The sequence below is a fragment of the Esox lucius genome, chromosome 8, assembly GCF_011004845.1.
Source record: "Esox lucius isolate fEsoLuc1 chromosome 8, fEsoLuc1.pri, whole genome shotgun sequence".
Classification (NCBI taxonomy): Eukaryota; Metazoa; Chordata; class Actinopteri; order Esociformes; family Esocidae; genus Esox; species Esox lucius.
This window is the reverse complement of record NC_047576.1, coordinates 5,025,833-5,038,975: the sequence shown is the minus strand read 5'-3', so window position 1 is coordinate 5,038,975 and position 13,143 is coordinate 5,025,833. Positions and strand designations below refer to the sequence as shown.

General features: G+C 39.6%; 1 protein-coding gene across 2 annotated transcripts in view; it reads left to right on the top strand.

The window, feature by feature from the left end:
• The first annotated feature begins 12,926 nt into the window (after nucleotides 1-12,926).
• Nucleotides 12,927-13,143, top strand: part of lpp (LIM domain containing preferred translocation partner in lipoma) — a 170,343-nt gene continuing 170,126 nt past the window's right edge. For both annotated transcript variants that reach the window (XM_010871259.4, XM_010871258.5), the window contains exon 1: nucleotides 12,927-13,074. The gene's annotated coding sequence lies outside the window, so the exon portion shown is untranslated. The remainder of the gene's footprint in view (nucleotides 13,075-13,143) is intronic.

Here is a 13,143-nt window from a genome sequence, read left to right as displayed (position 1 = left end):
TAATAGAATTCATTGATGGATGGAATAGAAGAGGATGGAGAAAAGGAAGAGGAATGAGTGGAGGATGAAGAACTATTGACAGCCACTGTTGAATGGTAGTTTAATCACCTGTGAAGGGATATCAAAGGGACTGCTTGCATTTTGCTATAGGAAGATGTAATCCATGCCTGAATGAACCTGTTTGCCTCAATTGTTTTATCTGATGAGCTCATGAAAGTCAACATGCAAATCATCAAGACAAAAGACTCAGTCAACTGAACTTCCTTTTTTTGACAAATACATGTATAAATTACCTGTGGCCATTATAATAAATGCCCACAATTAAATATGTAGTCCCATGTATCATTTTATTTCAACAATATCTCTTTAACTTAAAAGGGAAATTATGAAGTGTTTGGAAATAAAGCCAGTAAACATGAATTATGTCTCATTCTCTCATTAGCCGAAGACACAAAATTTACACATTGTTTTAAAATGCAGTAATATCAACAAAAAAATTACTTTTTTTCTTTAATTTGCACTGAAATGATTTACAGGTTTGTTCTCTAAAGCTATAAAACAATTTCTCCTATTTCAATCTGCTGTGCTGAGGAAAAGCAGATTGAATTTTGGCTGCTATCTCTTCCTCTCAAACTCACAGGGCAGATCTGACATATGTTTCCGGTAGGCTACCTGTTATTTTAAATGATATGTGAGCAACAATTCTTCAGAGATTCTTAACAACTTTAGAAGATTTCTCCACTGGAGTGAAAACTCAGAGAGGGACAGACAGACAGAGTAAGACTTTTTTTTCAACAATCTACTTATATTTTCAGATTTAATTTCTGTTTATAACTTTCTTATTTTACACTTGCTTTCCCAATGTAGACAAATGTTTCCCAAGCCAAACCCCTTAAACTAAATGGAAACTTGAGCGATTGAGACAGAGAGAGAAACATAAGGAAGTGAATGAGAGAGAGAAAATAGGAGAAAGACGGGGAAACACAGAATGAGGGAAAGGGAGACAGAAAGAGAAACCACCACTCCCTCGATGTGTCCCTGAGGTGTGTGCGTATGTACATATATGTGTGTGTGTGTGTGTGTGTGCGAGTAACATGCGGAGAGAAGACAAGGGTACTTTCCTGAGAGGATTAGATCCCGAAGACCTGTGACTGCAGTGTGAGACAAACGAGGTCAAAAGTATAACAGAGGTTATGATGTAACAGAGGTGACGGTGTAACAGAGGTGACGGTGTAACAGAGGTGACGGTGTAACAGAGGTGACAGTGTAACAGAGGTGACGGTGTAACAGAGGTGACAGTCTAACAGAGGTGATGCTGTAACAGAGGTGACGGTCTAACAAAGTGAATGGTATAACTGAGCTGATAATGTAACCGAGGTTGTAACACAGGGGTTGTTACAGCACAAGTGATGAAAGTGTAATATAGGTGATGGAGTAACAGGTAACGTGTACAAGAGCTGACCATTAATGAGAGGGGAGTAACAGTGGTAATGACAGTGGTTCAGCTGTCTACTCTGTTCTCTCCTGGGTAGCCTTCACATGTTCTGTTCACACGTCCCGATCAGTGTAGAGGTGCCACTGTAGTTGATTCTTTCATTTCCTTACCTGATTTCATCCTTGGATTTCAAACATATTTTCTCTGTAGGATAATGTCTCTGATCCTGTGACATCATTCTGAGTGTCTGACTGGCGGGTTTTTAGTGACTGTGATCTGACTGTGAAAGCTTTCGTCATCTATTGTAACTTCTGTGTGTAGTGACTACAGGGGTTACCTCATCTCAGGGAATAACCCAAGTCTGTCTGCTGACAGGACAGTAGGGCAATGTCAGGTCAGAGTGCGACCTATGTGAGGATCCAAGAGGAAGTAGGCTGTCTAAAACAGAGAGACAATCATAGAGAGAGAAAGACAGAAAGAGAAAGAAAATAAAAAGCAAAGTGAGAGAAAAGAAGATGTGGAGAAGGTAGAGATGACCAGAGCAGTATATAGAAGGAAAGTATAAAGACAGGTAGAGATGCACTGAGCAGTGTATAGGGGGACAGTATAAAGACAGGTAGAGATGCACTGAGCAGTAAATAGGGGGACAGTATAAAGACAGGTAGAGATGCACTGAGCAGTAAATAGGGGGACAGTATAAAGACAGGTAGAGATGCACTGAGCAGTGTATAGGGGGACAGTATAAAGACAGGTAGAGATGCACTGAGCAGTAAATAGGGGGACAGTATAAAGACAGGTAGAGATGCACTGAGCAGTAAATAGGGGGACAGTATAAAGACAGGTAGAGATGCACTGAGCAGTAAATAGGGGGATGGTATAAAGAGAAGTGGAGAGAGAAAAAGACAGGTAGAGAGAAAGTGAGAGGAAGGGGAGGTAGACAGAGAGACGTAAATACAGATGCACCTCCCTCATGCAGAGCTGTGTCTATACATTTTTATATATTTTCCATACTAGCTCCCCAAGGGAATCGAACCCATACCCCTGGCGTTAATGACGCTGATAGAAAATCAGAACAAGGAATTTCCCACCAGTAGTCAACAAATCTGAAATTGCCAGATTTTCAGTAATTTTCAGTCCTGTCTATCTGTTTCTTATGATGTTATCAGGCCTCTGATCTCGTCCCAAACCTTCTGCTTTATCAAATCTTTAAACACGTCATAAGAGCATTTTTCATGGTCAAGTTATGTTGACTGGACCAATTCCACCCCATCATATCCAAAACTGCTAAATACCCAGTAGAAAACCTGTCTAACTACAACCCTGTTTCCAAAAAGGTTGGGACACTAAACCAAATGTAAATAACAGAATGCAATGGTGTGCAAGTCATGTAAACCCTATATTCAACAGATAATAGTACAAAGCCAACATATCAATTGTTGAAACTGAGACATTTTATTGTTCCCTGGAAAATATATGCCCACTTTGAATTTGATGCCAGCAAATACATTTAAAAAAAGATGACAGAGTCAACAAAAGACTGGAAAAGTTGTGTAATGCTAAAAAACTAAACCTGGTGGAATATCACACAACTAATTAGGTCAACTAGCAACAAGGCAGTAACACGATTGGGTATTAAAAGATCATTCCAGTGAAATCACTGTATGGGCTCAGGTACACTTCCGAAGACCATTGGCTGTGAACACAGTACGTCGCTGCATCCACAAATGCAATTTAAAACTCTACCATGCAAAAAAATTATTTATAAACATGATCCACAACCGCCGGCGTCTTCTCTGGGTCCAAGTCCATTTAAGATGGACTGAGGCAAAGTGGAAAACTGTCCTGTGGTCTGACGAATCAAAATTGTAGATAGTTTTTGGGAATAATAAACGCTGCTTCCTCCTGACTAAGAAGGAGAGGGACCATCTGGCTTCTTATCAGCACACAGTTCAAAAGCCAGCATCCGTGATGGTATGGAGGTGCATTAGTGCACATGGCATGGGTGACTTGCACATCTGTGAAGGTACCATTAATGCTGAACAATATATACAGGTTTTGGAGCAACATACGCTATTATTCAGACATCTTTTTCAGTGAATGCCTTGCTTATTTCAGCAAGACAATGCCATGCCACATTAAGCATGTATTACAACAGCATGGCTCCATAGTAAAAGAGTCTGAGTGCTAAACTGGCCTGTCTGCAGTCCAGACGCCAAACATTTGTCGCATTACGAAATGAAAAATATGACAAAAGGAGACCCCAAACTTTTGAGCAGCTGAAATTCTATATCAAGCAAGAATGGGAATACCTTTCACTTTCAAAATTACAGCAATTGGTCGCCTCAGTTACAGCCCAAACACTTACAAAGTATTGTTAAAGAAGAGGTGATGCAACACTGGTAAACATACCCCTGTTGAAATGTGTTGCTGGCATCAATTCTTAATGGGCATTTATTTTCCAAAAACAGTACATTTCTCAGTTTTCAGTCTTTGTACTATTTTCAATTAAATATAGGGATACATTATTTGCACATTATTGCATTCTGTTTTTATTTGCATTTACACCCCAACTTTTTGAAACAGGGTTGTATGTTTTTAAACCATCATCGGTTTCGACCATTTGAAAAAATTATCCTTGACATCATAATCATGTTGGGATGGTGCTTTTTCCTCTCATTGTAATCATCTTTCAAACCAAAACCTTCCTAAACACATCATAAGCGCCTTTCACTCTCACAGAATTTGATACGAATTGGGCCATATTTAACCCAAATCCTTATTAACCTGAATCCTAAAAGCACGTAGAAGCACAGTTCACATAACATTTAGATCTAGGTAGGCAAATGTTTATTTTACAGAAAAACAAAAACCTATTTAAGAAATGACCTTAACTTAAATTCATTAAATCCCACAAAAGTCATAACCAAGTAAAACAGATTCAAGGTCTACAAACACTGATATTTGAAAGAGAAATCCCTTCAAAAGTTACTGTGAATCGCATTAGTACTGATCCACGACTGATCCCGGCCTGTTTTTTTTTTGCAGGAATTCTGAAAACCATCTATTGCTGTAGGCTGGGATCGGCTCACTCTGCCTTATTAATGAATATTTACATAGTGAAACATTAGAATTAGAATTCATTAGCGTTATCTGAGGTCTATATCTAGATCTGGAGTTGTTTGATTAGTGCCTTTAGGGTGACATTTTTTGTCGCTGGGCCGCGTGTCTTCCGCCTCATGTAGGAGTCATCCTCCCCTGCGGTCAGTGTCAGATGTTGGTGTTCTAGACCATATTGCCATATATATAGACATATATATATAGACATATATATAGATATATATATAGACATATATAGACATATATATTGACATATATATAGACATATATATAGACATATATATATATATGGGCCCGGTCAGAGGAAGTCGGTTTTATAGGGAATAGGGAGGCATTTAGCATCCAGCCAATGTGTCTATGACACGGCAGGGCTTCAATGTCGATCATCTCCTTTGACTGAGTTTGCATCAATGTGTTCGGGTGAACTGGGGGTTTTTGGGACACACCAGTGAAATGTGCACACAGATGACTGCAACGTGCTTTGGACAAAAGCGTCTGTTAAACTATCATTTATCGTTATTATGAACACAGGTCAACACTTTGTTACAGTACGTACAAGGCTTCGCAGACTGGCTGACTGCTTCACAGCACACTCTCAGAATCTCCCCTTTCGTCCAGGCTGTTTCATTGAATTTAGGTTGACTACAGCCTGATAACAATTCATGTACTAATGAATCATTTACAGACTTCTGATCATTCATGTTCCAGATTTAGAATACTGTAGGTATGAACATGGAGAATCTGGCCTTGCAGGACCAGTGATGTATGACTGCATAATTTAGATCAGAAACATGCCAGAGATGGCCATCTCATCCCCTTACATATCCCAAAAACATATTGTGGCTCTTTGACATTTTAAAAGATGCATGAGGGGGAAAAAAACGTAGAATTCTCACTCACTCATGGAAAAACTCAGTTTGCTCAAGGACTGAATGGAGCAGGGTTTCTTCAACACTTCCTTGTGATTGGCTGTTCCACTTCCTGTCTGTATTTATTATAAATAGCAGATGTTGACTATGCACAAAAATGAACAAAATACGTGGTCATATTTTAATGTATTTGACCTTCATTTATCCAGGTCGATGTTTTCCTGTTTCCCAAAGGGGACGAGGCCAAGAGGAGAATGTTAGCCAGACCTTAGCACGTAGGCTAACAAATGACACCTTGCCAAGCCTCTTTGTTAAGTGTAACTGACGACTCTCTCTGACAGGAATTGGTGAGGGAGGTTTTTGTGGGGCTTTGTCTTTTGATAGGGTGTCTTTGGTAGTGTGTGTGAGGTACATAGAGGATGTGGTGCAGCTAGAGGATCAGGCAACATTGTAGCAGACGTGAACTATAACAGGATATCCGATACTTGAAATGTTCACCTTATGGCACCCGCTGATAGAAATGTCACACACGCATGCACGGTAATGCAAACTGTACTGACTCACAGTTCAAAAAATTATGTTCTGCTTTGATCGTACTGCTTGATAAAAGATTTCAAATAACAATTATGTTTTTAATTCAAATTGTATGTTTTCCCTCTATCTCTGTTGCCAGACCACTTTCACATCTGGTGTAGTTGTGTGTGCGTGTGCGTGCGTGTGTGTGTGTGTGTGGGCACATGTTTCAGTTTCCTGTGATGACGGTCTTTTGTGGTACACGGCAATAGATCCTGAAGAATTGGATGTGACGGTTCTTCACACCTTAGATCAGACATTCATATCAAACACTTGTCCCCCAACATGCCATATCTACACCGCAGAGACACCAGTTAGTGCTGCAGACCACCTAAGATCATGTCACCACTTTCTAAGCTGATTTCTCTCAATGTCTGAAGTCATCTCAGGTGATTTTAATGTAGATTACATGTAGATAATCAGGCAGATGCCACAGCGACAGAGTTTTTAGATGCTTTAAATTCAGAGGGCTTCATTCAACACACAAACATACTGTACCTACACCCACGGCTATACCCTGCACCTGGTGATTGCCCTGGGACTAAGCATTAAAACATCCCCTTTTGTTGATGCAGCCTTGTCTGACCCTTGCACTTCTTTGACTCTCACAATGCAATATATTGTGGAACGTACTGTTGAAAAGCCTTTTCTTTACCACTATAGTAGCTTGCAATTTTAAAAGCTTCATCGCTGATGTCCCTCTGCCTATTCTACCCACATGCTGTAATGACCTAGTGAATAACTTATTTCTCAAATCAATTTACATCCTATTTTTGCCCATATTTTCCTGCATGGCAGGAAAGGCTCCTTTCTAGTGCATTAAAGGTTCTGAAGTTTGCATTTAACACTGTACATTTTCTGACATGATTTTTCCTAATGGATGACACCTCCAACCCTATGTAAAAAAAAAGTCCATTAATTATAATCCACGTAGGAATTAAAAATGTCTGTTGCTGCAGGATTATTTTCCCGCTGTGACAAACTGGCTCAAATTAAGATTGTACATCTGCAGGACTAGCGGGCCCATTAGGAAAACTGCCAGTGAAGCAGACTTGTAAAATAAGCTGTCACACATAACAAATGAGATTACCTTTCCAGTGAGTTGGCCCTGGGGACCTGAACCAACCATTAGGGGGATCCAGGGGCCTGGAAACGAACTGCAAAAAAAACCAGTCTGCAATCTTTTGGGTTTATCTGCACGCTTGATCTTCAGCTGATGTTCTCATGGCTTATTCAGGCATGGTGTGAAAAGTAGTTTACAAACGGCTCCCAGGCAGCACAAGGTAATCAGTCGTAGAAGCCCTAAGAAGCTGTCCCATCCTTGCTGCACCACAGACAAGCTGAGAAAATGCTAAGAGAAAATCAGGTATTGTTTTCAACCTTCGCCCATTTAGTTACACTAAACTTTTTAAATACGATCTCAAAGTTTAAGTTATTTCGAACAAGCAACGTAACAATGTTCAAAGCGTTTCCAGAGGTACACGGGACAGCCTGAAATGAATGCCCGGTTCTGCCAGGGACCGCCCAATGCAATATTTTTGCCATATTTTGTGCTGACATGTGTTAAATATAATTATTTGATACTGGTCACCATCTCTGTGAGGACCGTGGCCAAGGTACTGCAAGAATACAACAGAACAACAAAACAAACATCACAACACGAAACTATACACTTTTTTTGGTGAAACCATCCAGTTGTCTACAACTGTTGCATGCATGTCTCTCTGTGCCGGGAACACCTCTGAGTCACTGGCAGAATGACAGGACAGGGACACAGTACTTATTTTTTTATTTGTGAAACACTCATTCGTAGATTTCAGTTTGCGAAGAACGCGTGTGGGGCTGTGTGTTGCGTGTGCGTGCCTGTGTGTGCGTGTGCGTGCCTGTGCATGCGTGTGCGTGCGTGTGAGTGCAAAGTCATTACTGACACACCGCTTATTTTTCTTTCTACTTCTCTGTGTCAGTCTTTGAGAATCAGTCCCGAATGGAAGGACACTGCTGCTGACAGAGTTGGATTTCTTCACTCATATTACACATGTAATATGGAAATTCTTTGTTGTCCGTTAACAGAAACAGAGAATGATAAGACCACCAAAAGTCAGCATTGTGTTTTTCTGAAGTTATAACTGTCGGACTGAGTCAGACAGTGTTACACTGGGAATGATGCATCACCATTTTATCTGAACTACTGAAGGGCTATATATAGCTTCGTAGGGCTATAAAAGGCTACGTAGGGCTATTGAAGGGCTATGTAAGGGTATATCGGTCTATGTATGGCTATTGAAGGGCTATATAGGGCTGTGTATATCTATTGCAAGGCTCTGAAGAACTGTGTACATATGGCTTTTGGGGAATATAGACAGGATATGCAGGATTATTGCAGGTCTCCGCAAGGCTAAGTATGAGTATGTAGGGTTATGAACCAGTGTTAGAATACCGTATGGGATTGTGGGAGCCCTTCATTATCTCCAAAGGGTTTTTAGATTATAATTTAGTTTGGTGTTTGTCTATGATTAGGGTGAGACGAGGGGCTAATCTATGTATAGCCATCCCTGCAGACAAGAGAAAGGCCCTCGTTGAGGCTGACGCTTAACAACACTTTAACGATCCCGTCCTAAAAGTGGTAGCCAACGGGGTCCCAGAAAGTATCTCTGGTGACGCCAGGGGAAACGTCTTGGTGGTTTTGGCAAATCCACATGCAACAAAGACTGTTACGATCTTCAGACGGAGAAAGCAAGCGTGGAGAGTGTATGTATGTGTAGTTTGTGGATTCGCCAAAACCGCCCATGTTTGCCTCACCGGATTATAATAGTGGAATCTATTTTGAGGCTCTCCTCCAGTGGCCTAGCTGTCGTTGTGTAGGCAGAGCTGGCTAATGTAGTGCGCTGTGGCTACATTTACACTGGCAGACAAATTCATTTGACCAATCATTTCAGCACTGAAAGAAACATAATGAAAAAAAGGACCCCTGGTCTGAAGACAAATGTATGAAAATAAAGATAGATCCAGTACGAATTCAGAATAGTAATAGTATCCTATGTATGGAATGAAATTCAATTTGAGACTCAAAAGGTGCATTTAAACAGTGGTGCCCCCCCACTAATGAGTCTTTTGACCAGTCAAACGACCAATCAGTTTAATTAATTAATCAGAATTGGGCTACTTGTGTGAATGCAGACTGACTAAATTACAATTGTGCCCATATGTTTGCATACCCTGGCAGAAATTCTGCAATTTTGGATTGATTTTGAAAATATGACTGATCATGCAAAAAACCCTGTCTTTTATTTAAGGATAGTGATCATATGAAGCCATTTATTATCACATAGTTTTTTGGCTCCAAATCATAATGATAACAGAAATCACCCAATTGGCCCTGATCAAAAGTTTACATACCCTTGAATGTTTGGTCTTGTTACAGACACACAAGGTGACACACAAAGGTGAAAATGGCAATTAAAGGTGAATTTCCCACACCTGTGGCTTTTTAAATTAATGTCTGTGTTTAAACAGTCAATGAATCTCAGCTCTCACATGGATGCACTGAGCAGGCTAGATACTGAGCCATGGGAGCAAAAAAGAAATGTTAAAAGACCTGCGTAACAATGTAATGGAACTTTATAAAGTTGGAAAAGGATATAAAAAAATATCAAAAGCCTTGCAAATGCCAGTCAGTACTGTTCAATCACTTGTTAAGAAGGGGAAAATTCAGGGATCTCTTGATACCAAGCCAAGGTCAGGTAGACCAAGAAAGATTTCAGCCAAAACTGCAGGAAGATTTGTTCAGGGCACATAGAAAGCCCCACAGGTAACATCAGGAGAAATACAGGCTGCTCTGGAAAAAGACGGTGTGGTTGTTTCAAGGAGCACAATATGACGATACTTGAACAAAAATGAGCTGCATGGTCGAGTTGCCAGAAAGAAGCCTTTACTGTGCCAATGCCACAAAAACATCCAGTTACAATATGCCCGACAACACCTTGACACGCCTCACTGCTTCTGGCACACTGTAATTTGGAGTGACGAGACCAAAGAAGAGCTTTATGGTCACAACCATGAGTGCCATGTTTATAGAGGGGTCAACAAGGCCTATAGTGAACATAATACCATCCCCACTGTGACACATGGTGGTGGCTCACTCATGTTTGTGAAAATTTATGGCAAGATGAATGCAGCATGTTATCAGAAAATGCTGGCAGACAATTTGCATTCTTCTGCACGAAAGCTGCGCATGGGACGCTCTTGGACTTTCCAGCACGACAATGACCCTAAGGGGGGCAACACACAATATTAAGAACTAAGGCTATGCAGACTTTTGAACAGGGGTCAGTTCATTTTTTTCTTTTTTGCCATGTTTTGTTTTTATGATTGTGCCATTCTGTTATGGCCTGCAGTTGATTGTGAATCCCATAAGAAATAAAAGACATGTGTTTTGCCTGCTCACTCAGGTTTTCTTTACAAATGGTACATATATTACCAATTCTCCAAGGGTATGCAAACCTTTAAGCACAGTACCTAAACATTACAGCATTATATTGTCACTATCGTGTTAATAGTTAGACATTCAACAAATCCAAATACTTAGTACAGTTATGACGATTTGCATTAAATCCAGAAAATGCAAACAAACTGATTTGCATGGCAAACATGTGGTGAAGGTGAAACTAGACAACGTTGTAGGTTAGTGTGTAGGCCGTACTCACAAATGTCAAAAGTGAATGAGGTTAGAATGACAGGGAATTGTAATAAATGAAAACAAAAAGTGAATCAGTTCTCAAGGGTGTCAGTTTATGGCTCAGTTTAGTTCTACTGTTTAGTAAATACGACAGTTTAACAAGATAGTAAACTAATTTCTATATTCTTTAATTTGTATGTATAGGCTTAGCTATAGTGTATTAGTGATATAACTGAAAATAATTTGTCAAGATAACACATTCATTATTTAGTTTAACAGTACAACTTCCCAGGCTAGGTCTTAAAATAATGTAAAATTGTATTTGTCAGATTAAGCGCAATATTTATTATTTTCTGTAAGTGGCCTACCTCTTTAAACACAGAGAAGGATAAAGTTCTCCTAACTCTTGACCCAATTTCAACATTCACCCAACCTGTTCACATAAAAAATTGCATTCTTGTGAAAAGTTGTGGGTGGGGGAAATAATAAATATGAATTTGGCTGGTAGATAAAATGTTTAGACTGTAAAGGGTTACACCTTCAACCCATTTCTGTAGCTCAGATCTCCTGGTCAAAACAATTACTATGGTTAAAGAACTCACTTGTAGTTTGCCCAATAACATAGGCCGCTATATTCAATGTTGCCAATTAAATTATTTTAAGTATTTAATCTCCAGAGTTTTTTATGCTGTAAAATTGTCTTGCTGAACAATATAGCTACTTTTTATCAATGTAGCAGTACATTTTGGTTTCTTGAGTATGTGTGTGTTTGTGTCTGTGTGTGTGATGCTAATCAAGCTCTCTTGCCTCTCTGCACTGCTACAGTGGAAACTATCCTTCGCTATCAGCCAATCAGCATTTAGGATTCAAATCACTAGCTTTATAAGTAAGCAATCATGCATGAGGGGGGTGTGGTATATAACTGATATACCACGGCTAAGAGCTGTCCTTAGGCATGATGCAATGTGGAGTTCTTGGACACAGCGCTTAGCTGTGGTATTTTGCCAGTATATCACAAATTCCCAAGAGGCCTTACTGCTCTGTAGGCACTCGAGTTTGTTATTTGATGACAGCACAGGCTTTTTTATGGCAACCCTCCCAAAGAACTTGTGTTCACGTAGTGGCCTGATTGTAGTTTTGGAGACTTTCTGACTCCAAGATCCAATAAATGTCTACAATTCTCCAGCTTTGATCCTTGGAGATTCTTTGGCCACTTGAACTATCTTCTTCACTTTGCGTGTGTTCAATAGAGACATATGTCCTCTTCCAGGTCCATTATTAACATTTCCAGTTGCTTTAAACTTTTTAATTATTGCCCTGATAGTGGAAATGGCCATTTCTAACTGTTGCACTATTTTCTTTTAGTCATTTCTTGATTTTTACAGCTCAACATTTTGTCGCACATCATTACTGTATTCTTGGGTCTGTCCCATAGTGATGTGTGACTATGGGTATTTGGTATGAGTGTCACTTCATATTTATACCCCAGTGAAACAGGAAGCCATAGCTTACTATTTAAGTGTTCCTAATCACTCAGGTGATCTACAAATCATAAAATATGAATGGGAATACACTGTTAAATTTTACGTAGAATTTCTATGAGTGCCAATAATTGTAGCACACATGTTTTGGGGAAAAATATATATCTCACTTTTTTTTTTTTTTTACTTCAATTAAAGGTTCAGGAATATCTAAATTTTCTGAAGCTTGTCCTTTGGTTGATATAAAAATGCATTTCCAGAAAGTTATGTAAAAAAAAAATTCTCCGAACCAAAGGAAAACCTTAACATAACGTTATGGGAACGTTCTGTGCTAGCGGATCTAGGTTGCAGATCGGATGTTACTAAGTAGCAAGAGCGGGATCTTTGGTGAAAGCGTGCAGACAATTTACGCTGTACCAACCACTACAATTTCAAGGGTATGACAACCCACCTCCTGATAACAATGGAGCACTTTTGCAAGGTGCCTAAGAATCTCGAATTTCAACGGTAGAGGTGAACCATTAGGGGCAAAACATCTAGACTTATATGACTTTTGCAACAATATAGCACTTTTTTTTTAAACTGTCAAAACGAAGACCAGGATTTATGTAATTAAGCCTAAAACACCTGGTTTTCCCTCATTTTATAATTTTTATGGATAGTTGCTTTTTAAGCCATGCTCATGATGACTAATTTGAGGGTTTTACAAAGTTTGCACAACCATACAAATACCCGATAAGAAGAGGAAGAGCGTTTGTAAATACAACATACTGTATAATGCCTTACATGGGCAAATATCTCAACTGACTCTGCTGTTGGAATTTCGAACTCTGACGTCACTGCCTGCCTCTTCCAGATTTGGGAAAAGAAGTTTCACTTTTTAGTGGGATTTGAAACTCAGTGTGTGATTCCTAGAAAGCCGAGGTAAGAGAAACATGGACACCATTTCATATCTTTGTACTTGAACATATGGGATTATAGGAAACGTATTTT